Source organism: Arachis stenosperma, chromosome 9, assembly GCF_014773155.1.
Source record: "Arachis stenosperma cultivar V10309 chromosome 9, arast.V10309.gnm1.PFL2, whole genome shotgun sequence".
NCBI lineage: Eukaryota > Viridiplantae > Streptophyta > Magnoliopsida > Fabales > Fabaceae > Arachis > Arachis stenosperma.
Genome location: NC_080385.1, coordinates 75,124,970 through 75,151,960, shown reverse-complemented (window position 1 = coordinate 75,151,960; position 26,991 = coordinate 75,124,970). Strand labels below are relative to the sequence as shown.

At 39.4% G+C, this 26,991-nt stretch overlaps 1 non-coding gene across 1 annotated transcript; it reads left to right on the top strand.

The window, feature by feature from the left end:
• The first annotated feature begins 3,123 nt into the window (after positions 1-3,123).
• LOC130952718 (small nucleolar RNA R71) lies at positions 3,124-3,227 on the top strand. Its single transcript, XR_009074896.1, has one exon. It is a non-coding gene; the product is annotated as a small nucleolar RNA R71 (small nucleolar RNA).
• The last annotated feature ends 23,764 nt before the right edge of the window (positions 3,228-26,991 follow it).

Genomic DNA, 26,991 nt, shown 5'->3' with positions numbered 1-26,991 from the left:
CTCTCTTCTATTGGGCTCCTTCTACACATATGTCCATGAGGACTTGGTCCAACCTTTGATCAAAGTTGACCCTTCTAGTGTAGCGGCGTGTATCTCCTTGTATCATTGGTAAGTTGAATGCCAACTTTACATTTTCCGAACTGAAATCTAAGTATTTCCCTCGAACCATTGTGAGCCAATTCTTTGGTTTCGGGTTCATACTTTGATCATGGTTCTTTGTGATCCACGCATTAGCATAGAACTCTTGAACCACTAAGATTCCGACTTGTTGAATGGGATTGGTGAGAGATTCCATCTTCTTCTCCTAATCTCATGTTGAATCTCTGGATATTCACTCCTTTTGAGCTTGAGGGGACCTCGGGGATCACCTTCTTCTTGGCCACAACTTCATAGAAGTGGTCTTGATGGATCTTTGAGATGAACCTTTCCATCTCCCATGACTCAGAGGTGGAAGCAATTGTCTTCCCTTTCCTCTTTCTAGAGGTTTATCTGGCCTTAGGTGCCATTAATGGTTATTAAAAACAAAAAGCAACACTTTTTCCAACACCAAACTTAAAATGTTTGCTCGTCCTCGAGGAAGAGAAGAAAGAAGAGAGTAGAAGAAGAAGAGAAATGGGAGATGGAGGCTTGAGAGGGTTCAGCCAAGGGGGTGTGTAGTGTATGTGATGTGTGAAAATGAAAGAGGAAGGAGATGTATTTATAAGGTAATAGGGGGAGTTGGTTCGTGTGAGAAGGGGTGGGTTTGGGAAGAAAATGGTTTGAATTTGAGTAGGTGAGGGTAGGTGGGTTGTATGATGGGTTTATAGGAATTAGGAAATAGATGTGAGTAGTGAAGGAAATATGGGGAAGAGGGTAAGATTTGATAGGTGAATGGTGTTCTGGGTAGAGTGTTATGGAGAAGTGTGAAGAGGAGAGAGAGTGAGGTGGGGTAGGTGGGGATCCTGTGGGGTCTACAGATCCTGAGGTGTCAAGGAATTTGCATCCCTGCACCTTGCTGGCATTAAACACCCTTCTATGTGCCTTTCTGGCATTTAAACGCTAGTTTGCTGCCTTTTTGGCGTTTAAACGGCCAGAAAAGTGCGAGGTTGGGCATTTAAACGCCCATTTTTATACCTTTACTGGCGTTTAAACGCCAGTTTGCCTGCTAGTTCTGGCGTTTAAACGCTAGACTGCTTCCTATTTCTGGCCTTTAAACACCCAGAATGGTGCCAGGTTGGGTGTTAAACGCCCATTTTGGTGTCCTTACTGGCGTTTAAATGCCAGTAAGCTCTTCCTCCAGAGTGTGCTATTTTTTATGCTGTTTTTTATTTTGCTTTAATTTTTGCAGTTATTTTTATGACTCCACATGATCATCATCCTAAAGAAAACATAAAATAACAATGGAAAATAAAAGAGTAATTAATAGAGATAAATAAAATTGGGTTGCCTCCCAATAAGCGCTTCTTTAATGTCAATAGCTTAACAGGAAGCTCTTACAGAGCTTCACAGATGCTCAGAGCATGATTGTGGCCTTCCAACACCAAACTTAGAGTTTGGATGTGAAGGATTTCCTTGACTCTGCATGGAGAGAATTGGATGAAGATTTTGATGCTTCTTATCCATGTTATAAAGGAAGATCCTTGAGCCTTAAACACAAGGTAGTCCTTATTCACTTGAAGGACTAACTCTCCTTTGTCTACATCAATCACAGCTTTTGCTGTGGCTAGGAAGGATCTTCCAAGAATGATGGATTCATCCTCATCCTTCCCAGTGTCTAGGATTATGAAGTCAGCAGGGATGTAAAGGCCTTCAACCTTTACCAAGACATCCTCTACAAGTTCTTAAGCCTGTTTCTTTGATTTATCTGCCATCTCTAGTGAGATTCTTGCAGCTTGTACCTCAAAGATCCCTAGCTTCTCCATTACAGAGAGTGGCATGAGGTTGATACTTGATCCTAGGTCACACAGAGCTTTTTCAAAGGTCATGGTGCCTATGGTGCAGGGTATCAAGAACCTTCCGGGATCCTTTTTCTTTTGAGGCAATGTCTGCTGAACTAAGGCGTTTAGTTCATTAATGAGCAATGGAGGTTCATCCTCCCAAGTCTCATTACCAAATAACTTGCCATTCAGCTTCATGATTACTCTTAAAAACTGAGCAACTTGCTCTTCAGTAGTAACTTCATCTTCTTCAGAGGATGAACACTCATCAGAGCTCATAAATGGTAATAGGAAGTTCAGTAGAATCTCTATGGTCTCTAGATGAGCCTCAGATTCCTTTGGTTCTACATGAGGGAACTCCCTAATGGTCAGTAGACGACCCATAAGGTCTTTCTCACTAGGAATCACTGCCTTTCCCTCCTCTACAGGTTCGGCCATGTTGGACGTGTAGATGGCCTTGCACTCTCTTTTTGGATTCTCTTCTGTATTGCTTGGGAGAGTGCTAGGAGGAGTTTCAGTAACTCTTTTACTCAGCTGACCCACTTGTGCCTCTAAATTTCTTATGGAGGACCGTGCCTCAGTCATGCAACTGAGAGTGGCCTTGGAGAGATCAGAGACTATGTTTGCTAAGACAGAGAGGCTCTGCTCAAAATTCTCTGTCTATTGCTGAGAAGATAACGAAAAAGGTTTGCTATTGCCAAACCTATTTCTCCCACCATTATTGTTATTGAAGCCTTGTTGAGGCTTCTGTTGATCCTTCCATGAGAAATTTGGGTGCTTCCTCCATGAAGGATTATAGGTGTTTCCATAGGATTCTCCTATGTAATTCACCTCTTCCATTACAAGATTCTCAGGTTCATAAGCTTCTCCTTCAGAGGAGGCGTTTTTAGCACTACCGGATGCAGCTTGTAATCCAGTCAGATTCTGAGAAATCAGATTGACTTACTGAGTCAATATTTTGTTTTGAGCCAATATGGCATTCAGAGTGTCAATCTCAAGAACTCCTTTCTTCTGAGTCGTCCCATTATTCATTGGATTTCTCTCAGAAGTGTACATGAACTGGTTATTTGCAACTATTTCAATGAGTTCCTGGGCTTCTGCAGGAATTTTCAGATGAAGAGATCCACCAGCAGAGTGGTCCAATGACATCTTGGATAACTTAGACAGACCATCATAGAATATACATATGATGCTCCATTCTGGAAACATGTCAGAAGGACACCTTTTGGTTAATTGCTTGTATCTTTCCCAAGCTTTATAGAGAAATTCACCTTCTTTCTGTCTGAAGGTTTGGATATCCACTCTGAGCTTACTCATCTTTTGAGGTGGAAAGAATTTGGTCAAGAAAGCATTGACCAGCTTGTCCCAAGAGTTCAGGCTTTCTCTAGGTTGTGAGCCCAACCATGTTCTAGCTTTGTCTCTTACACGAAAGGGGAAAAGCATAAGTCTGTAGACCTTGGGATCAACCCCATTGGTCTTAACAGTATCACAGATTTGCAAGAATTCAGATAAGAACTAATGAGGATCTTCTGATGGAAGTCCATGAAACTTGTAGTTCTACTGCATTAGAGAAACTAATTGAGGCTTAAACTCAAAGTTGTTTGCTTCAATGGCAGGAATTGAGATGCTTCTTCAATAGAAGTTGGAAGTTGGTGCAGCATAGTCACCAAGCATCTTCCTTGCATTGTTGTTATTATTTTTGGCTGTCATGTCTTCTTCTTTTTCAAAAATTTCTGTTAGGTCCTCTCCAGAGAATTGTGCTTTAGCTTCTCGTAGCTTCCTCTTCAGAGTCCTTTCAGGTTCAGGATCAGCTTCAACAAGAATGTCTTTATCTTTGTTCCTACTCATATGAAAAAGAAGAAAACAAAGAAAGTATTGAATCCTCTATATCACAGTATAGAGATTCCTTGATGTGTCAGAAGAAAAGAAGAATAGAAGGATGAGGTAGAGAGAGGAATTCGAACTTATAGAGAGGGAGGGGGTCTAAATTATTAAAGGAGGATAAGTGTTAGTGATTAAATAGAAAGAGATGAGAGAGAAGAAGAAATTCGAATATTGAATAAAAGAAAAAGGAAAAAGTATTTTGTTTTTATTTTAAAAATTAGTTAGTATTCAAAAATTAAGAAAGGAATAAAATAAAATTAGGGTTTAAAACAATTAGTTAATTAAAAATATTTTTGAAAAAAAAGGTGATTTTCGAAAATGAGAAGTGAAAAAGTAGTTAGGTGGTTTTGAAAAAGATATGAAATAGTAAGTTTTGAAAAGATAAGAAGTTAGAAAAAGATTTTGAAATTAAAATTTGAAAAAGATATGATTTGAAAAAGATTTGATTGGAAAATATATGTTTGAAAAGATATGATTGAAAAAGAGATTAAAAAGATTTGATTTTTAAAATTAAAATTGATGACTTGACTAATAAGAAACTAAAAGACATGATTCTAGAATTTAAAGATTGAACCTTTCTTAACAAGAAAGTAACAAACTTGAAAATTTTTTGAATCAAATCCTTAATTGTTAGCAAGGTTTTCGAAAATATGAAATAAGAATAAGAAAAAGATTTTGAAAATCAATTATTAAAATTTTCGAAAATATTAAGAAGAAAAATGAAAAATATTTGATTTTGAAAAAGATATGATTGATAAGAGAGGATATGAAAAAGATAGGATTTTGAAAAATTAGTTTTTAAAACTTGAAAAATTGAAAAAGATTTGAATTGAAAACAAAATAACCTCCTTGGTGTTATCCTGGCGTTAAACACCTAGAATGGTATCTATTCTGGCGTTTAACGCCGACTTGGCTACCTCCTTGGGCATTAAACGCCCAGCCAGGTACCCTGGCCGGCGTTTAAATGCCAGAAATCCTTCTTTACTGGACATTTTGAACGCCCAGCTTTTTCTTTGTGATTCCTCTGATGCATGTTCTGAATCTTCAATTCTCTGTATTATTGACTTGAAAAGACATAATTTTGAATTTTTTTTTGAAATTTTTTATGATGAGAGAGAAAAAACAACAGAATGATATTAAACATGAAAAACTAAGATCAAAACAAGGAATGCATGCAAGAACACTTTTAATGTCAAGATGAACATTAAGAACACTATGAAGATCATGATGAACATCAAGAACATATTTTTGAAAATTTTTAAGAAAAGAAAGACATGCAAGACACTAAACTTAGAAATTTTCATACTAGAGACACTAACAAACTGAGAATGCACATGAGAAACAACAAAAGACACAAAACAAGAGAATTTAAAGATCAGACAAAGAAAATCATCAAGAACAACTTGAAGATCAATGAAGAACACAATGCATGAGTTTTTGAAAAAATGCTAGAAAAATAAAAACATGCAATTGACACCAAACTTAAAATTTGACTCTAGACTCAAACAAGAAACACAAAAATATTTTTAATTTTATGATTTTATTAAAAAAATTTCGAAAATTATTTTGAAAAAGAAACTAAGAAATTCAAAATTTTTAATAAGGATTCCAGGAATCATGCAATGTTAGTCTAAAGCTTTAGTTTAAAAAGATTAGACATGGCTAGCCAAGCTTTAGCAGAGCATTACATACAACAGCCAAATTGATAGGAATTAACTAGCTCCTATGATGATAAAAGCATCATCTGAAACTCTAGAAGTCATTCTTAAAAATTCTGAAGAAAGAAAAAAATAAAAAAGAAAAATACCTAATCTAAGCAACAAGATGAACCGTCAATTGTCCAAACTCAAACAATCCCCGGCAACGGCTCCAAAAACTTGGTACACGAAATCGTGATCACACTTTTCACAACTCCGTATAGCTGACCAGCAAGTGCACTAGGTCGTCCAAGTAATACCTTACATGAGTAAGGGTCGATCCCACGGAGATTGTCGGCTTGAAGCAAGCTATGGTCATCTTGTAAATCTCAGTCAGGCGGATTCAAATGGTTATAAGGTTTTGATAATAAAAAGAGAAATAAAACATAAAATAGGATAGAGATACTTATGCAATTCATTGGTGGGAATTTCATATAAGCGTATGGAGATGCTTTGTTCCCTCTGAGCCTCTACTTTCCTATTGTCCTCATCCAATCATGCATAATCCCTTCCATGGCAAACTGTATGTTGGTGGATCACCGTTGTCAATGGCTACCATCCGTCCTCTCAGTGAAAAGATGTCCGCTACGGTTTTCCGCATGGCTAATTAGCTGTCGGTTCTTGATCGTGTCAGAATAAAATTCATTGATCCTTTTGCACACTATCACTGCACCCAACAGTCACGAGTTTGAAGCTCGTCACAATCATCCCTTCCTAGATCCTACTCGAAATACCACAGACAAGGTTTAGACTTTCCGAATCTCAGGAATGCTGCCAATTGATTCTAGCCTATACCACGAAGGTTCTGATCTCACGGAATTGAATGCTTTGTTGTCAGGAGAGACAATCAAACTCGTGAATCAGGAGCCCAAGAGATACACACTCAAGCTGTTGCAGGTAGAATGGAAGTGGTTGTCAGGCACGTGTTCATAAGTTGAGAATGGTGATGAGTGTCATGAATCATCACATTCATCACGTTTTAATACGAGTGAATATCTTAGAACAGAAGCAAGCGTGATTGAATAGAAAATAGTAGTAATTTACATTAATTCATGAGGAACAGCAGAGCTCCACACCTTAATCTATGAGGTGTAGAAATTCTACCATTGAAAATATATAAGTGATGAAGGTCCATGCATGACCGAATGGCCAGCCCTCAAAACGTGATCAAGAGATCAAAAGTGATCCAAAGGTAGTCTCAAAAATGATCTAAAGATATGAATACAATAGTAAAAGGTGCTATTTATACTAAACTAGTAAACTAGGTTTACAAAAAATGAGTAACTAAGTGTAGATAGTGCAGAAATCCACTTTCGGGGCCCATTTGGTGTGTGTTTGGGTTAAGCATTAAAGCTTTCACGTGCATAGGCTCTTCTTGGAATTTAAACGCCAGTTTTGGTGCTAGTTTGGGCGTTTAACTCCAACTTTGGTGCCAATTCTGGTGTTTTACGCCAGAAAAAGAGTCTCTGACCAGCATTTTGATGCCAGTTTGGGCCATCAAATCTCGAGCAAAGTATGAACTATTATACATTGCTGGAAAGCCCAAGATGTCTTCTTTCCAACGCAATTAACAGCGCATCAATTGGGCTTCTGTAGCTTAAGAAAATTCATTTTGAGTGCAGGGAGGTCAGAATCCAACAACATCTTCAGTCCTTTCTCAGCCTCTGAATCATATTTTTGCTCAGGTCCCTCAATTTCAGCAAGAAAATACCTGAAATCGCAGAAAAATACACAAACTCATAGTAAAGTCCAGAAATGTGATTTTTTCATAAAAACTAATAAAAATATACTAAAAAGTAACAAAAACATATGAAAAACTATGTAAAAATAATGCCAAAAAGAGTATAAATTATCTGCTCATTGGTCTCCCTGTAAGAACCACAATTAATCGAATCGGTTAATTAAGTGGTTATGTTGCCCAAATTTGATTCCAGAAAGTTAGAGTGAGAATTTGAGGTTTTAAACATCATTTTTGGACTCAGTGGGTCTTTCCGAGTCAGAAAATGTCTTTTCTGCGAAAAACTGTGAAAAACTGCGAACCGACAATTGAACCGGTTCAAGTCTGCCCGGTGCTGTGCGAGACAAAGTAAAAACAGTCAAAAACCTTAGAAAAATAGTAGAAATGGAAAATGGGTGTTAATTTTAAAGGTTTGGCCCAAAGTTGGGCCAAACGGGCAAAAAACGCTAACGGGTTGAACCAGGCCCAAGTTAGGCCCAAGTCCAACATATATAAAGGTTCATTTAATGAACCCTTGCCTCATAAACACACACACACTTCAGATTTGAAAGTGGGAGAGAAGAAGAGGTTGAACCCTAATCACCTCAATCTTCTCAAGCTCAAATCTTGAGTTCTAGGGCTCCGATTTGTGTGCCGTCAGCGACTACGCGTTCCTTGTGAAGAGCTCTACAAAATCTATACAAGAAACTCTATAGGTAAGCTCAAAATCTTTCCAGTTCTTCTCTCCAAAGTTTCAGATACCTAGTGTTTATGGCTAAGTGAGTTTTTGTGATTCTTGATGAATAGGTTCACTATAATCCTTACTTAGTTTTGGGTTTTGACATCCAAATCTGTTGGGAGAGATAAGAGGCTTTGAACTCTTGTGAAATTTTTATTTATGTTGAGCCCTAGGTTGAATTGTGGTGATTCATGTGTATATAGCGTGATTTTTGTGAGTTTGGAGCTTATTGGTGCTTGTTGGAGCTACCTTAGTGGTTGGATTTTGGTGGAAAGCTCATTTGGTTTATATTGGGAATTGGCCAAGGTATGGTTTCGATTTCCACTATGTAGTATATAATATTCATGGACACTTAGGCCAGTGACTGATAAACCACTATTTTATGGTTTATATTGTGTTTAATTGAGTGGTTTTTATCAAATTCTTGCCCACTTATTCATATGATTAGCATGATATTACAATTCCTTCCCAAATTTGTTCTATGGTTGAAAACTTGCTTCCTAGAAGTCTTTAAATTGTATATTTTAATTCTCCTTTATACCATTCGATGCCGTGATCCATTTGTTAAGTGTTTCAGGCTTTATAGGGCAGGAATGGCTTAGAGGATGGAAAGGAAGCTTGCAAAAATGGAAGGAGCACAAGAAATAAAGGAGACAATCAGCGAGCAGCGACGTGCACGCATGGCTGATGCGTGCGCTTGATTTGGACAAAAGCACAGTGACGCATGCGCGTGCCTGACGCGAACGCGTGGATTGGAGTTCTGTAACACCCTAATATTCAAATCCTTATGCTCGAGTCATAAGTCAATGATATTACGGTAGTACGACTCTCAGGTGGATTTTTAATATATAAATATAGTTAATTTCGAAAGGAGTATTAATCGAGAAGCCTGAAAAGAGTAGAAATAAAATCGCGAAGACGTATCACTCATGTTTCGACAACGAAAAGTTAAACTATGAAGCCGAAAGCGATAAACGGACAAGGCATAAAGGAGATTAAGAGATAGATAACAGATAGATATATATAACATAAGTAAATAGCCACTAGTCGCGACCCGCGAAGTTTAGGCCGGCTAGGGTACAGTATGAAAGTAGTTGACAACAATACATCCTAATCTCTCCCAAAGGAAACATAAGAGCCTCTATAGGCAAGTTCCAAAAGAGTTCAACACATAATATAATCTTTTCCAAAACAAAGGTGGAGAGATTCTAAGCAAAACACAAAGTAGAGAAAATAAATATCTTCGCCGTCTCTCAGACGAACCGCAGCTCACTTCTGAGCACCTGAACCTGTATCTGAAAAACAAGAGATATATACGGAATGAGAACCCCGGGCCCATGGGTTCCCAGTACGGTAAAAGTGCCAAATAAATACAATGCACTGCAATAAAAACTCACTAAGCATCCTAAACTCCTTTTCACCAAATATCCAGCCTAGATTCTCACTAATCCATAAATAGGCATCTGACGTAAGGGGATACTAAATCTAGTTCATATTACACATGTTTTCCAATTCGCTGATTCTTTCACGAATCAGACTCAGAATCATAAGCAAAACCATTACCAGTTGTTCTGCCTCAGCAACTCTATATCAATATCATACCCTCGCCTGGAGCTAGTGAAATCACATCACTGCGTCTACCCAGGGGGCTCAAATGATCTCATTCAAAAATCATCATCATTATGCAATCGCATTATCAATTCATCTCATCAAGAACAGCCCCCAACATCCACCAACACCATCATGAGGGATCTCTCAGTTGTACAAACACAAGCAATACAGACAAGTAATACACAAATAAGGTACAAGTAGAACAAGTAGCATGTAATCAGGTAACATAGCATATATGATATAGAAATCCAAAACAAATAGGCAAACCCAAACAATTCAAACATATGCAAATGATGTATGCCTGCCCTATGGCTGATGATATCATCTGTCGGTTATATAGCCAACCCGACACGTCCTGGTAGCTAACCATGGACAGAAACACCCCTTGCGGAGCAAGTAGGTTTGAGCTACAACCCCCTTGCTACTACCCGCTCAGCCCAGAGCCAGTGGAACAACCACTACTGCGGCTACTACCCAGGCGGGTGTTTAACAGCTCAACCTGGAGCGAGTGGATTCACCACTACTACCGCTACTACCCAGGCGTCACAATCTCTGACCTGGAGCAAGTGGGACGAACCACAACCCTTGCTACTGCCCAAGTATCTCAAGCATTAACCCGGAGCAAGCGGAACGAACCACAACCCTTGCTACTGCCCAGGTATCTCAAAAGCATTGACCCGGAGCAAGCGGGACGAACCACAACCCTTGCTACTGCCTAGGTATCTTAAGCATATATTCATTCAATCTCAATTCAAATTATCAATCCTCATTGTTATCAAATCTCAAACATTAACCTGGAGCAAGTGGGACGAACCCCAACCCTTACTACTACCCAGGTATCAGAGTTACATTCATTCAAAACTCCATAATTAACTCATTTATCATAAACATCCTTTTCCGTCTCATACCCGGAGCAAGTGGACAACGCCACTGCCTACTACCCGGGGTTACACATCACATTTCAACATTTTCCATTATTATCCATTCAACACATTCATTCATTAATCATATATGCATTTATACTCAGTCATAATCAATAATGGCTTTGCCGTGACCCGGAAATAACTCAGCCATCCGGCTCATGGTTCAATCAAGAACCAGCCATTTATCAATAGATATAGCCCTTCGGCTCATGGCATACACGGTACTCCTACCGTCATCCTCCATATCTCATATAATCATCGTTGATCACCATTGATCATAACTTTTCCCCTTGCTTCACTCGCAAGTTACCACATCCCCTAGTTCCTTTCTCATTACTAAGCATATCATAATGATTTAATACATAAGGGGTGAGATCGGAGGCTTAAAAGTATGAGATTTGGCTTTTAAAACTCAAGTATCAACTTTGGCATGAAAACAGGGCCACGCGTACGCGTACTCCATGCGCACGCGTGGATGGCCACAATACTCATCGGCGCATACGCGCCATTCTCGCGGAGACGCGGATTGAAAAATAGACAATGACGCGTACGCGTCAGCCACGCGTACGCGTGGGTACACTTGCGCCCCAAGCACAAGACTGGCACAACTCTGGCACAACTCTCGGGAAAAAGGCTGGGCATTGGGTGCAGCGCATTGACGCGCACACGCACACCACGCGCTCGCGTGGATGGTGCCTTCTCGAAGAACGACGCGTACGCGCCAAGTGCGCCTACGCGTGGAGGGTCATTCTGCTAAAAAAAATTCTAAGTTAAAAGCTGCAGAATTCACAGATTCAACCCCCAATCTTCCGACGGACATAACTTTCTCATTTTAAATCGTTTTTCACCCGTTCTTCGAACGGCATGGACATCCCGGATCCAATTTCATTTCTAAGCAGATTTGGCACAAAACAGAGATCCGTAGTCCAAGTTATGTCCCGTCAAAGTATGCCCAAAAAACCATGTTTTCATATAAAACCACAAAGTGCCATTTTCAAAACAAGCCATTTTCAACTCTTTTCAAAATCAACCAAAACATGCCAATTTCAACCCTTTTTAAAACCAATCAAAATATACCAAAATCAACATCAAGCCTCCTCAACTCATACATTAACACTTTACCACGAATCACAAAACCATCATATAACCATCTTTACCCATTTCAAGCAAATGACTAAATTACAAACATATCAACATGTCATACATCCTTCCTCATCTCAATTTCCAACAATACTATTTCCAATCAACCATCATTATACATAATCAATATCATAATCACTATCACGTGGTTTCACCCACAAATCAACCTTAATCATTCCTCAAGCATATATCACAATATATATACCTCTCATGCATCATCATACCATCAAGACATCAATAATCATAATCACATATATGACCACATAATATTTCTCAACCCAAAACCAAACATACTTCATCTACATAATTTCACCCTTCAACTCCTCAAACCTTATTATTCAACAATCAACCCAATCATTCGCATATTCATTATATGAAATTCATCCAATCACTTGTGTCATCATACAATGCACACATCAACTTACCTCCCTTACCTCTTTCCGGCCTCCGGCCCAAAATTTACGGCCTCCGGCCCAATTTCACAATTTAAATGCATAAACCATAAATTAATACTCATTACCCAATACATCAAATTTTCAATACACCAAGCATACAAAGCCACACAATTCTCAACCCAATCATCAATTCACATTACATACCAACTATGCATATTAGCATCAACCATTTACACAATCCATACTTAATCCTAGGGGCATCTAGCCTAGGAATTCTCATCACACCACACGGTACTTAAATGAAACTTAAACCGTACCTCTTGTAGCCAAATCAATTGAGCCTCTTCTTTGGAAGTCTCCACCAACGTTAGCCCCAAGCCTCACCAAAGCTCCTCAAGCAACACCAATCTCCCAATTGTACACCAAAACCATCAAATGCACTAACATAACCAATATGACATACATACATCAACCTAGGGCTCATAAAAATGACAAATCACAAGGGTTTGAGCACTTCTTACCTCAGCCCATATGAAGTAGGGATAGAACTCACTTAGAATCCATGTTGGAGTATCCCTAAACACCCAAAATCACAAGATTTCAACACTAACTTCCCAAAAACGTGTAACAGTGGGGAAATTCGAAAACTGGGCAGAGATGAATGGGATACTCACCACAAAACTTAGATAGAATTGTAGAGGATGAGAAGAGCGACACGTGGCCGCAAACGGCTCGTCAATCGGAGCTCCGTAGCTCAAGTTATGGTGGTTTGAAGATCAAAGAGAGTTAGGTTTTCTCTCTTCTCTTCTCTCTTCTCTATTTCAGCGCCCCAACCTCTCTTTTAGGGTAAAAATGAGCTGAAATGCTCATAACTAATGTTTATATATGTTGGGTCTTGGGCCCACTTAGGCCCAGTTCACTTATTTTTGTCCGTTGGCCCAATTTTGGACCAAAACCTTTAAGATTAGCACTTTAAATCGCACTTCAAATATTTCTACCTCCCCTAATTATAATTCCTCATTTCTTAATCTTATTTACTCATAATCAATTTTCTCAGCTGCAGTACCAGACAGGTCTCAGCTGGTACTGCCGGTCAAAATTTCACTGCGCACTTTTACGCAGAAAACTATGTCTTCCGACTCGGAAAAATTCACTGAATCCAAATATCATATTGAAATCATCAAATTCCAATTGCCAAATCTTCCAACCATATTCGCTCCTACTTACTCATTATTTAATTAATTTCGGTTAGACCGGGTATTACATTCTACCCCCCTAACAGAAATTTTCGCCCTCGAAAATTTCATCCATCACTACGAGTACGCGAGCATAGTATGCCTTTATATCAAACACATAACAGTTCCAAGGTCCCTTTACTCTACGCGCTTCCATTGCCGCGCTCTGATTTCTCTATCTCCAAGGGTCTCGGTCATTTGTTCAACGCCGACCAACAGCCTCGTTCCTTACTTTTACCGTCTTATCAACCCACACCCTATTAAATCTCATCAATAATATTGCCATCATCGTTAATCATAGCCATCATCCCACATCACTATAATCAATCAAAGCTTTCTTCGTTTTTAGAATTCAATGAGTTTGTACTAACAAGCTGACAAACTCTTAAGAATCCGCTTTCCTCTAATAATCTATAAAAGCTTTCAAGACACATCTCTTTTGTTGAAGTTACTCAGATCAAAAATCATTTTCAAAAATATAACCAACACTCTTTCAAATTCTTGGGAGAATTTTCAACAGCACCTCCCTAAAAATTGGAGTTTACCACCCGTCACGGGTTCCCTAAAACTAATCTCAGTACCGCATCAACATTTCAATTTAATGGTTTTCACATTCTTCTTTCAAAACCAATCATTACGAATCCCAAACTAAATCCAAGGTCACTATGACCAAACATCATAGTACTCATCTCTCAAACACGACAACTTGCACTCTCTCATCGTCTAAATCCGACTACGCATCAATGATAATTTCCTCACCCGTTTCAGAACCGTTAAGGCTCACAGCCGCAATTAATTCCAATTATCTAGAATCATTATCTGCATAAGCTCACTAAACTTTTAAGTACTCCAAGCATAAAGCATTTCTAATCATACCCCACTTTTCCTTATTATTACCATACTATGCTAACGCTTTAGCAAGCTTCTACTATGCCACTTTGATTTCTCGTCAAGTATTAGCTCCACCACTTATTCCCTCAAGTATCCAACCACAACTTAGCATGACTGGCATTTCAAATCAACGTTTCCAAATCCATCATTTAGGACCATTGCTTATCTATTTAAATCAAAGGAACTAAAAGTCACGGGTTCAATCCGTTTCGCCAAAAATCCAAAAATTAACCAACTATATAACAAACACAACACATCATTCTCAACAGAAAATCATTTACATCACAAGCATTTATCCATTTGTATTAAGGCAAATCCTTACTCGGACCATCCGGTTTGCTTCTCAGTCTAATATTAAGCTTGACATTCCCAATTTTACTGTATAGGTGGTATTATAAAATCATGCACTGTCCTTTAAGCTTGATGATAATAATTACCTCAATCTTACTGTCGCAATCGGCCCGCATCCTGACTCTCTCCTTGTTGGCAATTTCTTGATACATGCCCTGGTAACCCGCACTTGTAACATACGCCTAACCCCAATCGGCATGGCCTATTTGGGTGATGATTTCCACACCTCTGACAGCTCAAAACATTAGAAGCAGCCGCTGCCCGTTTTCCCTTACCATTCCTTTGGGACTCCTCACTCGTCGCAAAGTTATTCCGTCCTTGGGGAAAGTGTTGTATGTATCCCCTCTCCTTAAACCCTCGACCTCTTGGTGCAACTCCTTGGTTGTGCTCTCTATGACTTCCTTCCTCTGTAACCCTCCTTTTCGCACACTCTTCAGTAATTCTGCTCTTATTCACCAACTCTGAAAAAGTTCGGATCTCCATTGGTCCCACTGAACTCAAGATATCGCTCCGGAGTCCTCCTTCATACTTAATGCATTTCCATTCCTCAAAGTCTCCCGGAGCTCCCTGACACATGCGGGAAAACCTAAATAGCTCCTCAAATTTGTCTGTATACTCAGATACGGACATAGCACCTTGCTTCAGCTGTAGTAACTCCAATTCCTTGGCTGTCCTGGCAGAATTTGGAAAGTACTTCTTATAGAATTCCACCTGGAAGGCATCCCAAGTGATAGGATCATTCCCCTGTTGTAGGAGACGTCGAACCCCTTGCCACCAATGCGATGCTTCCTCCGTGAGCAGATAGGTAGCAAATTCAATACACTGCTCTTCAGGCACCAACTGCGCTTGTAGTGCTCGCTCCATGGCCTGAAACCAAGTATCAGCTTCAGTCGGATTGGTGGTTCCCTTGAACTTAGGTGGATTAACCTTTAAGAAAGTTGCCAGTGTCATCGGGCCCTGAGCTTCCCTTCTACCATTGCCATTATTGTTTATCTGTTGCCCAAGAGCCTCCGCAGTGGCTTGCATAGCAGCAGCCATATTCTCCAACGCCGCCATAAGGTTTACCGGGTTATTCGAGATGATTTCCGGTTCCTGTGTACTAGTACGATCTCTCTCACGTCCCCGACCGGGTCCACGAGGCGCCATCTGGTTCTTATACACACCAAACAATCGATATCAAGTTGATCAGTCTCAATATCGGAAGTATAGTGCTTCAAAGTACCAAAGGTACACTCATGGACTTCATGCTAGATGTATCAGTTAGATACCCTAACTAGCACAGGCACAGACTCAGAGTATGCATTGAAGCATAAGCAGTTCCATCCCTCAGGCTCACGAGGACGAACTGCTCTGATACCATAATGTAACACCCTAATATTCAAATCCTTATGCTCGAGTCATAAGTCAATGATATTACGGTGGTACGACTCTCAGGTGGATTTTTAATATATAAATATAGTTAATTTCGAAAGGAGTATTAATCGAGAAGCCTGAAAAGAGTAGAAATAAAATCGCGAAGACGTATCACTCATGTTTCGACAACGAAAAGTTAAACTATGAAGCCGAAAGCGATAAACGGACAAGGCATAAAGGAGATTAAGAGATAGATAACAGATAGATATATATAACATAAGTAAATAGCCACTAGTCGCGACCCGCGAAGTTTAGGCCGGCTAGGGTACAGTATGAAAGTAGTTGACAACAATACATCCTAATCTCTCCCAAAGGAAACATAAGAGCCTCTATAGGCAAGTTCCAAAAGAGTTCAACACATAATATAATCTTTTCCAAAACAAAGGTGGAGAGATTCTAAGCAAAACACAAAGTAGAGAAAATAAATATCTTCGCCGTCTCTCAGACGAACCGCAGCTCACTTCTGAGCACCTGAACCTGTATCTGAAAAACAAGAGATATATACGGAATGAGAACCCCGGGCCCATGGGTTCCCAGTACGGTAAAAGTGCCAAATAAATACAATGCACTGCAATAAAAACTCACTAAGCATCCTAAACTCCTTTTCACCAAATATCCAGCCTAGATTCTCACTAATCCATAAATAGGCATCTGACGTAAGGGGATACTAAATCTAGTTCATATTACACATGTTTTCCAATTCGCTGATTCTTTCACGAATCAGACTCAGAATCATAAGCAAAACCATTACCAGTTGTTCTGCCTCAGCAACTCTATATCAATATATCATACACTCGCCTGGAGATAGTGAAATCACATCACTGCGTCTACCCAGGGGGCTCAAATGATCTCATTCAAAAATCATCATCATTATGCAATCGCATTATCAATTCATCTCATCAAGAACAGCCCCCAACATCCACCAACACCATCATGAGGGATCTCTCAGTTGTACAAACACAAGCAATACAGACAAGTAATACACAAATAAGGTACAAGTAGAACAAGTAGCATGTAATCAGGTAACATAGCATATATGATATAGAAATCCAAAACAAATAGGCAAACCCAAACAATTCAAACATATGCAAATGATGTATGCCTGCCCTATGGCTGATGATATCATCTGTCGGTTATATAGCCAACCCGACACGTCCTGGTAGCTAACCATGGACAGAAACACCCCTTGCGGAGTAAGTAGGTTTGAGCTACAACCCCCTTGCTACTACCCGCTCAGCCCAGAGCCAGTGGAACAACCACTACTGCGGCTACTACCCAGGCGGGTGTTTAACAGCTCAACCTGGAGCGAGTGGATTCACCACTACTACCGCTACTACCCAGGCGTCACAATCTCTGACCTGGAGCAAGTGGGACGAACCACAACCCTTGCTACTGCCCAAGTATCTCAAGCATTAACCCGGAGCAAGCGGGACGAACCACAACCCTTGCTACTGCCCAGGTATCTCAAAAGCATTGACCCGGAGCAAGCGGGACGAACCACAACCCTTGCTACTGCCCAGGTATCTTAAGCATATATTCATTCAATCTCAATTCAAATTATCAATCCTCATTGTTATCAAATCTCAAACATTAACCTGGAGCAAGTGGGACGAACCCCAACCCTTACTACTACCCAGGTATCAGAGTTACATTCATTCAAAACTCCATAATTAATTCATTTATCATAAACATCCTTTTCCGTCTCATACCCGGAGCAAGTGGACAACGCCACTGCCTACTACCCGGGGTTACACATCACATTTCAACATTTTCCATTATTATCCATTCAACACATTCATTCATTAATCATATATGCATTTATACTCAGCCATAATCAATAATGGCTTTGCCGTGACCCGGCAATAACTCAGCCATCCGGCTCATGGTTCAATCAAGAACCAGCCATTTATCAATAGATATAGCCTTTCGGCTCATGGCATACTCGGTACTCCTACCGTCATCCTCCATATCTCATATAATCATCGTTGATCACCATTGATCATAACTTTTCCCCTTGCTTCACTCGCAAGTTACCACATCCCCTAGTTCCTTTCTCATTACTAAGCATATCATAATGATTTAATACATAAGGGGTGAGATCGGAGGCTTAAAAGTATGAGATTTGGCTTTTAAAACTCAAGTATCAACTTTGGCATGAAAACAGGGCCACGCGTACGCGTACTCCACGCGCACGCGTGGATGGCCACAATACTCATCGGCGCATACGCGCCATTCACGCGGACACGCGGATTGAAAAATAGACAATGACGCGTATGCGTCAGCCACGCGTACGCGTGGGTACACTTGCGCCCCAAGCACAAGACTGGCACAACTCTGGCACAACTCTGGCACAACTCTCGGGAAAAAGGCTGGGCATTGGGTGCAGCGCATCGATGCGCACACGCACACCACGCGCTCGCGTGAATGGTGCCTTCTCGAAGAACGACGCGTACGCGCCAAGTGCGCCTACGCGTGGAGGGTCATTCTGCTAAAAAAATTTCTAAGTTAAAAGCTGCAGAATTCACAAATTCAACCCCCAATCTTCCGACGGACATAACTTTCTCATTTTAAATCGTTTTTCACCCGTTCTTCGAACGGCATGGACATCCCGGATCCAATTTCATTTCTAAGCAGATTTGGCACAAAACAGAGATCCGTAGTCCAAGTTATGTCCCATCAAAGTATGCCCAAAAAACCATGTTTTCATATAAAACCACAAAGTGCCATTTTCAAAACAAGCCATTTTCAACTCTTTTCAAAATCAACCAAAACATGCCAATTTCAACCCTTTTTGAAACCAATCAAAATATACCAAAATCAACATCAAGCCTCCTCAACTCATACATTAACACTTTACCACGAATCACAAAACCATCATATAACCATCTTTACCCATTTCAAGCAAATGGCTAAATTACAAACATATCAACATGTCATACATCCTTCCTCATCTCAATTTCCAACAATACTATTTCCAATCAACCATCATTATACATAATCAATATCATAATCACTATCACGTGGTTTCACCCACAAATCAACCTTAATCATTTCTCAAGCATATATCACAATATATATACCTCTCATGCATCATCATACCATCAAGACATCAATAATCATAGTCACATATATGACCACATAATATTTCTCAACCCAAAATCAAACATACTTCATCTACATAATTTCACCCTTCAACTCCTCAAACCTTATTATTCAACAATCAACCCAATCATTCGCATATTCATTATATGAAATTCATCCAATCACTTGTGTCATCATACAATGCACACATCAACTTACCTCCCTTACCTCTTTCCGGCCTCCGGCCCAAAATTTACGGCCTCCGGCCCAATTTCACAATTTAAATGCATAAACCATAAATTAATACTCATTACCCAATACATCAAATTTTCAATACACCAAGCATACAAGGCCACACAATTCTCAACCCAATCATCAATTCACATTACATACCAACTATGCATATTAGCATCAACCATTTACACAATCCAAACTTAATCCTAGGGGCATCTAGCCTAGGAATTCTCATCACACCACACGGTACTTAAATGAAACTTAAACCGTACCTCTTGTAGCCAAATCAATTGAGCCTCTTCTTTGGAAGTCTCCACCAACCTTAGCCCCAAGCCTCACCAAAGCTCCTCAAGCAACACCAATCTCCCAATTATACACCAAAACCATCAAATGCACTAACATAACCAATATGACATACATACATCAACCTAGGGCTCATAAAAATGACAAATCACAAGGGTTTGAGCACTTCTTACCTCAGCCCATATGAAGTAGGGATAGAACTCACTTAGAATCCATGTTGGAGTATCCCTAAACACCAAAAATCACAAGATTTCAACACTAACTTCCCAAAAACGTGTAACAGTGGGGAAATTCGAAAACTGTGCAGAGATGAATGGGATACTCACCACAAAACTTAGATAGAATTGTAGAGGATGAGAAGAGCGATGCGTGGCCGCAAACGGCTCGTCAATCGGAGCTCCGTAGCTCAAGTTATGGTGGTTTGAAGATCAAAGAGAGTTAGGTTTTCTCTCTTCTCTTCTCTCTTCTCTATTTCAGCGCCCCAACCTCTCTTTTAGGGTAAAAATAAGCTGAAATGCTCATAACTAATGTTTATATATGTTGGGTCTTGGGCCCACTTAGGCCCAGTTCACTTATTTTTGTCCGTTGGCCCAATTTTGGACCAAAACCTTTAAGATTAGCACTTTAAATCGCACTTCAAATATTTCTACCTCCCCTAATTATAATTCCTCATTTCTTAATCTTATTCACTCATAATCAATTTTCTCAGCTGCAGTACCAGACAGGTCTCAGCTGGTACTGCCGGTCAAAATTCCACTGCGCACTTTTACGCAGAAAACTATGTCTTCCGACTCGGAAAAATTCACTGAATCCAAATATCATATTGAAATCATCAAATTCCAATTGCCAAATCTTCCAACCATATTCGCTCCTACTTACTCATTATTTAATTAATTCCGGTTAGACCGGGTATTACAAGTTCTGCAAGATGACGCGTACGCGTGACATGCGCGATCTGCAGAATTAACAGGAATGCTGGGGGTGACTTTGGGCCATGTTTTGACCCAGTTTCTGGCCCAAAGACACAGAATAAAGCCAGAGAACATGCAGGGACTCAATTCATACACAATACAACATTCATAATTCATAAATTTAGGTTTTTAGATGTAGCTTTTAGAGAGAGATGTTCTCTCCTCTCACTTAGGATTTAGGATTAGGATTTCCTTTAGGATTAGGATTTCTACTTCTCAATTTCCAGGTTTAATGTTCTTTTTATCTATTTTCCCAATTGAATTTATGAACTTTTCCATGTTAGATTGGATTTCTTTTATTAATGCAATTTGAGGTATTTTCAGATATATGATTCTTATTTAGCTTTCTATATTCTTGACTTTGGTTGAGTAGTTAGAGACTCTTGAGTTATCAAACTCTTTTGTTGATTGATAATTGGGAGTTACTAATTGACTTGAATTCCACTAACTCTAGTCTTTCTTTAGGAATTGACTAGGACTTGAGGATTCATATTGATTTATCCACTTGACTAACCTTCATAGTTAGAGGTTGACTAAGTAGGAGCAACGAGCAATTCTCATCACAATTGATAAGGATAACTAGGATAGGATTTCTAATTTTCATACCTTGCCAAGAGTTTTCTTAGCTACTGATTTATTAATTCCTGCAATTTATTTCTCTTGTTCAAATCTTTCAAAAACCCAAAAATACTGTTTTCCAAAACTAATAATAAAACACACCTCCCTGCAATTCCTTGAGAAGACGACCCGAGGTTTGAATACTTGGTTTATAAATTTTACTGGGTTTGTTACTTGTGACAACCAAAACTTTTGCAAGAAAGGATTCTCTGTTGGTTTAGAAACTATACTTACAACGCGATTATTTTTGTGAAATTCTTTTCCGGCTAAAATCAGTTCGTCAAAATGGCACCGTTGCCGGGTGATAAACCACTATTTTATGGTTTATATTGTGTTTAATTGAGTGGTTTTTATCAAATTCTTGCCCACTTATTCATATGATTTGCATGATTTTACAATTCCTTCCTAGTTTAGTTCTATGGTTGAAAACTTGCTTCCTAGAGATCTTTTAATTACGTATTTTAATTCTCCTTTATACCATTCGATACCGTGATCCATGTGATTAAGTGTTTCAGGCTTCATAGGGCAGGAATGGCTTAGAGAATGGAGAGGAAGCTTGCAAAAAGGGAAGGAGCACAAGAAATAAATGACACAACCAGCGAACAGCGACGCGCACGCATAGCTAACGCGTGCGCGCGATTTGGACAAAATCACAGCGACACGTACGCGTGCCTGATACGTACGCGTGGATTGGAGTTCGCACAAACAATGTGAGCGCATGCCTGACGCGCACGCGTGGAGAGGAAAATCGTCAAACGACGCGTACGCGTGACATGCGCGATCTGCAGAAATTACAGAATATGCTGAAGACAATTTTGGGCCACGTTTTGACCCAGATTTCGGCCCAGAAACACAGATTAAAGTCAAGGAACATGCAGAGACTCAATAGATCAGATCACACACACAATTTTAGGTTTAGATGTAGTTTTTAGGATTAGGATTAGGATTTAGGATTTAGGATTAGGATTCCTCTTAAAGGATTTAGGATTTCTTCTTCTCAATTTTTAGGTTCAATGTTCCTTTACTCAATTCTCGTATACTTTTCCATGTTGGATTTGATTTCTCTTATTAATGCAATTTGAAGTATTTCAGACATATAATTTTGATTTAGTTTTCTATATTCTTGGTTCTAGTTGATTAATTGGTGACTCTTGAGTTATCAAACTCATCGTGATTGATAATTGTTATATTTGCTTATTGATTTAGATTCTTATAACTCTAGTCTTTCCTTAGGAGTTGACTAGGACTTTAGGTGTTATATTGATTTATCCACTTGACTTACCTTCATAGTTAGAGGTTGACTGAGTGGGAGCAAAAATATAATTCTCATCACCATTGATAAGGATAACTAGGATAGGACTTCTAATTTTCATACCTTGCCAAGAGTTTTATTAGTTATTAATTTACTAATTCCTACAATTTCTTTCTCTTGTTCAAACCCTTTTTAAAACCCAAAAATACTGTTTTCCATAACCAATAATAAATCATACTTCTCTGCAATTCCTTGAGAAGACGACCCGAGGTTTGAATACTTCGGTTTATAAATTTTATTGGGTTTGTTACTTATGACAACCAAACATTTGTACGAAAATATTTTCTGTTGGTTTAGAAGCTATACTTACGACGCGATCATATTTTTATATTTCTTTACTGGTAGGAAATTCGATCGTAAAAATGGCGCCGTTGCCGGGGAATTGCAAACGTGTGCCTTATTATTGGTTACTGTAAATATTTTTTAAATTTTTATCTTATCTCATCTTTTTTTTTTTCAAAAATCATATCTTTTTCAAAATCTTATCTTATCCTTTTTCAAAATCTTATCTTATCTTTTTTCAAAAATCATACCTTTTTCAAAATATTTTCTTTTTGTTAGTTTTTATCTTTATTTTCTCTTACTACTATAAACTCTCACCCCTTTGGCTATGAGTCTGGTTACAATTATGTTGCAGGAAGAGGAGATTATAATGACGACTTGCATCAAGGATGGGACAATCAAAGATGGGAGGAGCCACAAGGACTTGATCAACCCTCATGGCAACAACCACCTCCAATGGACTATCAACAACCATTCTGTGGTGCATATCAAGGCAATGGTTATGGTGAGCACTCTTTTGATTATCAACAACCACCACCATATGCCTACGAACCCCTTCCTCAACATGACTTTGGACCACCATACTCACAAGCCCCTTTCCACCATTCACCTCCATATGACCCTCATCCGTATCCACCATACCAACCACCCTATGAACCGTATGAACCATATATAGAACCACCCAAATTCCACCCCAATTACTCCCAAGAACCACCACCTCAATATACACCATCTCCATATCCATCAATCCAAGAGCACTATGATCCTATTTATGATAGCCGAGCGCAACAAGAATCAAGGGATCGTCTCAAGGAAACAGTGGAAAAATTTCATGCAACCCTTCGCCAACTGGATCAAGCGATAAATCGATTACCTTCCTGACGTTCGGACATCCAAGGAACCCCCATGGCTTCATGTGGAGAATCTACTGAAGAACGTGGCATGAAGGAGAAGTTAGAAACTCCAGTGGACAGTGAGCAACACGATTTTATACTGGAACAATTGGAAGAAGCTACGCCTGCCATTGAAGAGGAAGAAGTCGTTGAAGACTTAGGAAATGCGAAACCTCCATGGGAAACTCAAGTCACCGAGCCCCCTTCTAAGGAGTTTAAATTTGATGTTGAGGAGGGTGTACAACCTCCAATGCATATCATGGTTGAAGACTTTGAAGGGGACGATCAATAGATGGATTCAATCATTAATGAATTCTTATCTACATTTGAATCCTCTCCCATTGGACTTGACATGGAGATTAAAGAAGAAGAAGCACAACCTCCCATGCCCTTGGTAAATAATGAAGAAGAAATTGAATCGAAAGCAAGCTACCAAGAGGAAGAAGTTGAAATTGAAAAAGCTTGCAAAGAGGTGGAAGTTGTCAGAGAAGAGCACAAGGGAGTGGAGCTTGCAAATTTATTAGAAACAGCTCTCCCAAGGCCATTACCATCCAACACAACGTTCAAGTGGGAAAAATTCCTATCCCTATCCTTTACTTTCCCACTTGAATATGGGCTACTGGAGACGGATGGTCAACTTAGAGCTCTTTGTGGCATTAAGAGTAAGAGGAAGGTGGTTAGTGGTTAGAGTTGTCAAGCAAGGTTCAACATGGTTGTGTGCTCAAAGTTTAAACGTAAGGGTTGGTGTAGAGCTCAATTGAATGGGTCTAGGATGTTGTTTGGCTACTTCAATGAGAATTCAAACTGTTTGCCACCCGAATGGAACAATATTGCTCAACAAGAAGACGGGTGCAAAAGCAAAATTTGGGACCCCGGAATTCATTCTGGCAATCAACACTCTTGGGGCCTTGTCACTTGCTTTAACTTACTTGAAGGCTTTCTGCGCCTAGTTTGGGATCCCGGAGGTTATTGGAAGTAAAAACACTGGTGGGGATTCCTGGATGAATACAAGCACAAGCCACCATAACAGGGAGCTCACCAAATGTCCAACTTAAGGACTCTAACTAAAAGTGCTAGGTGGGAGACAACCCACCATGGTATGATCGTTCCATTTTCAATTTTATTTAGTTTTGTTTGTTTTTGAGTTTTATTTTATTTTATTGAACCTGGAATTATTCATAACATCAGCATCTGCATACTGCATTCTGTATTTTGCAATAAAAAAAATGCACGTGACGCGTAGGCGTCGATGACGCGTCCGCGTCATCTGTGCGTTGGGAAGAAAACAAAATTGAACAGAGAGCCACGCGAAAGTGTGGCTGGAGGCGTGCCTTTGGCACAATTTGACCCGTGCGACCGCGTCGCTGACGCGTCCGCGTCATGTGGGAAAAATGCCCCTACGCGTCTGCGTCACCCACGCGAATGCGTGCCCTAAAAATCGACGTAAAAAGGGTGTATCGCAGCAAGTTGTGTTGGAGTGGGACTGGAACGGTGCTAGAAGCACAGGCCTTACCACGCGAACGCGTGCCCCACGCGTCCGCGTCGTTTTGCAAACATGGCCATTCACGCGATCGCGTCAACCACGCTACCGCGTCACCTAGATTTTTGGCAAAATGCATTTAAAATAGAGAGTTACGTGACCGCAAGGCTGCCCTCGTGCTAATGGCATAAATCACTCCACGCGAATGCGTGACCCACGCGAACGCGTGACCCATGCGTTCGCATCACTTCATAAATCGCGCCAACTGCGCGAACGCGTGCTCTACGCGTCCACGTCACATGCGACGCACAGCTTATCCAAATCACCGCCAACTATCTTATCTTTTCTTCCCCAAATCTAAATCTTTTCTTTCCCTTCTTTTTCTTTCCCTTTCTTTTTCTTTGAATTGGTGTTGGAAATGTATTTGGGTCATTATTTTGCTTGTGGATTATTAAGGAATTGTTTGACAATTATATATTACTTTTTATAGGGTTGCTTGCATGTTCAATTTAATACTTTCAATAACTTATTTACCATGCATGCTAAGTGTTTGTGAAAAAGCACGTATGGCATCATGTACTACTTTTATATTATCCTACTACTTTAATGCCTGTTTTTCACAAAAACCCTTTTATATTTTATTAATTAAAATATAATTGTCAATCCAAACAGATTCTTAGTTTGAAAGAGATGATAATCTAACTTGGGCATTTAATGCTTAATCTATGCTACTCATACCTTTGCCAACATGCCAATAAACATCTTGCATTTAATAGCCATCACATGCACTTGCCACATTTCCAATTGATGAAATTTTCACATGTAGTCATGACCATGTGTTAACAACATCCTTCTTTACCGTGCATTGATTATCACTTGTACCATCCTCTTCCTTTCTCTAACCGTTAGCTTTAAAAGTTACTTTCTTTTTCCCTTTTTAGGATGGCCACCAAGAAGGGTAAAGAGAAAGCTACTCCCAAACCACCGGCAAGGAAAGGAACAAAAAGAGCACCAGCTGAGGAACCACAACCCCATCCACTTGCACATCTTAGCATGCACCGAGGACGGTGCAATCTTTAAGTATGGGGAGGTCGATACCGACTTCTAGGGGTTAGTTACCTTCTTTTCAACACCAATACTCTATTTTCTTTGTTTGTTCATTGTTGCATTTGCATATTTGATTGCATGTTTGTTTGATTTTATGCATTTAGTTACTACTTGGTTGAAGTAATATTTTCTTTTTCAAGAAATTTTTATAGTATTTCACTAATTTAAATTGAAAATTTTGTGTTAAACTTGTTTGGAAGTTATATTTGGAACATGGTTTTTGAGCCAAAGAATACACAACCTGTGAGATTTTGAGCTTATTTATATGGTTACATTATTTAACCATAAATTTTTTATTCTTGTGACTTTCCTTCTCTATGATTGTAATCTATATTTTGTTCCATTCTATATGTCCACTATTTAGTGTATTTACATGCTTGCATATGATTGAGGCCATTACTTGTTTTTGCTCACTTATCCCAAATAAGCCTACCCTTTTATGTCACCCTTGTTAGCCACTTTGAGCTTTTTAATCCCCTTCTATTTTATAACCACATTACTAGCCTTAAGCAAAAAAAAAAATTAAAAATCCCAAGTTGAATCCTTGGTTAGCTTAAGATAGATATTGTGTATAATTTAAGTATGGGAAATTTTATGGGAACATGGGATGATAGGAAAAAAGGGAATTAAATTGAATAAGTTATTTCAAAATTTGGGAAGCATGCTCAGGTGAAATCAAAATAGTTAAATTACCATGTGCATTGAAAAATAAAAAAAAAAGGAAAAAAAGAAAAAAAAAGAGCAAATAATAAAAGGGGACAAAAGACCCCAAGTTAAGTAATAATATCAATGCATATG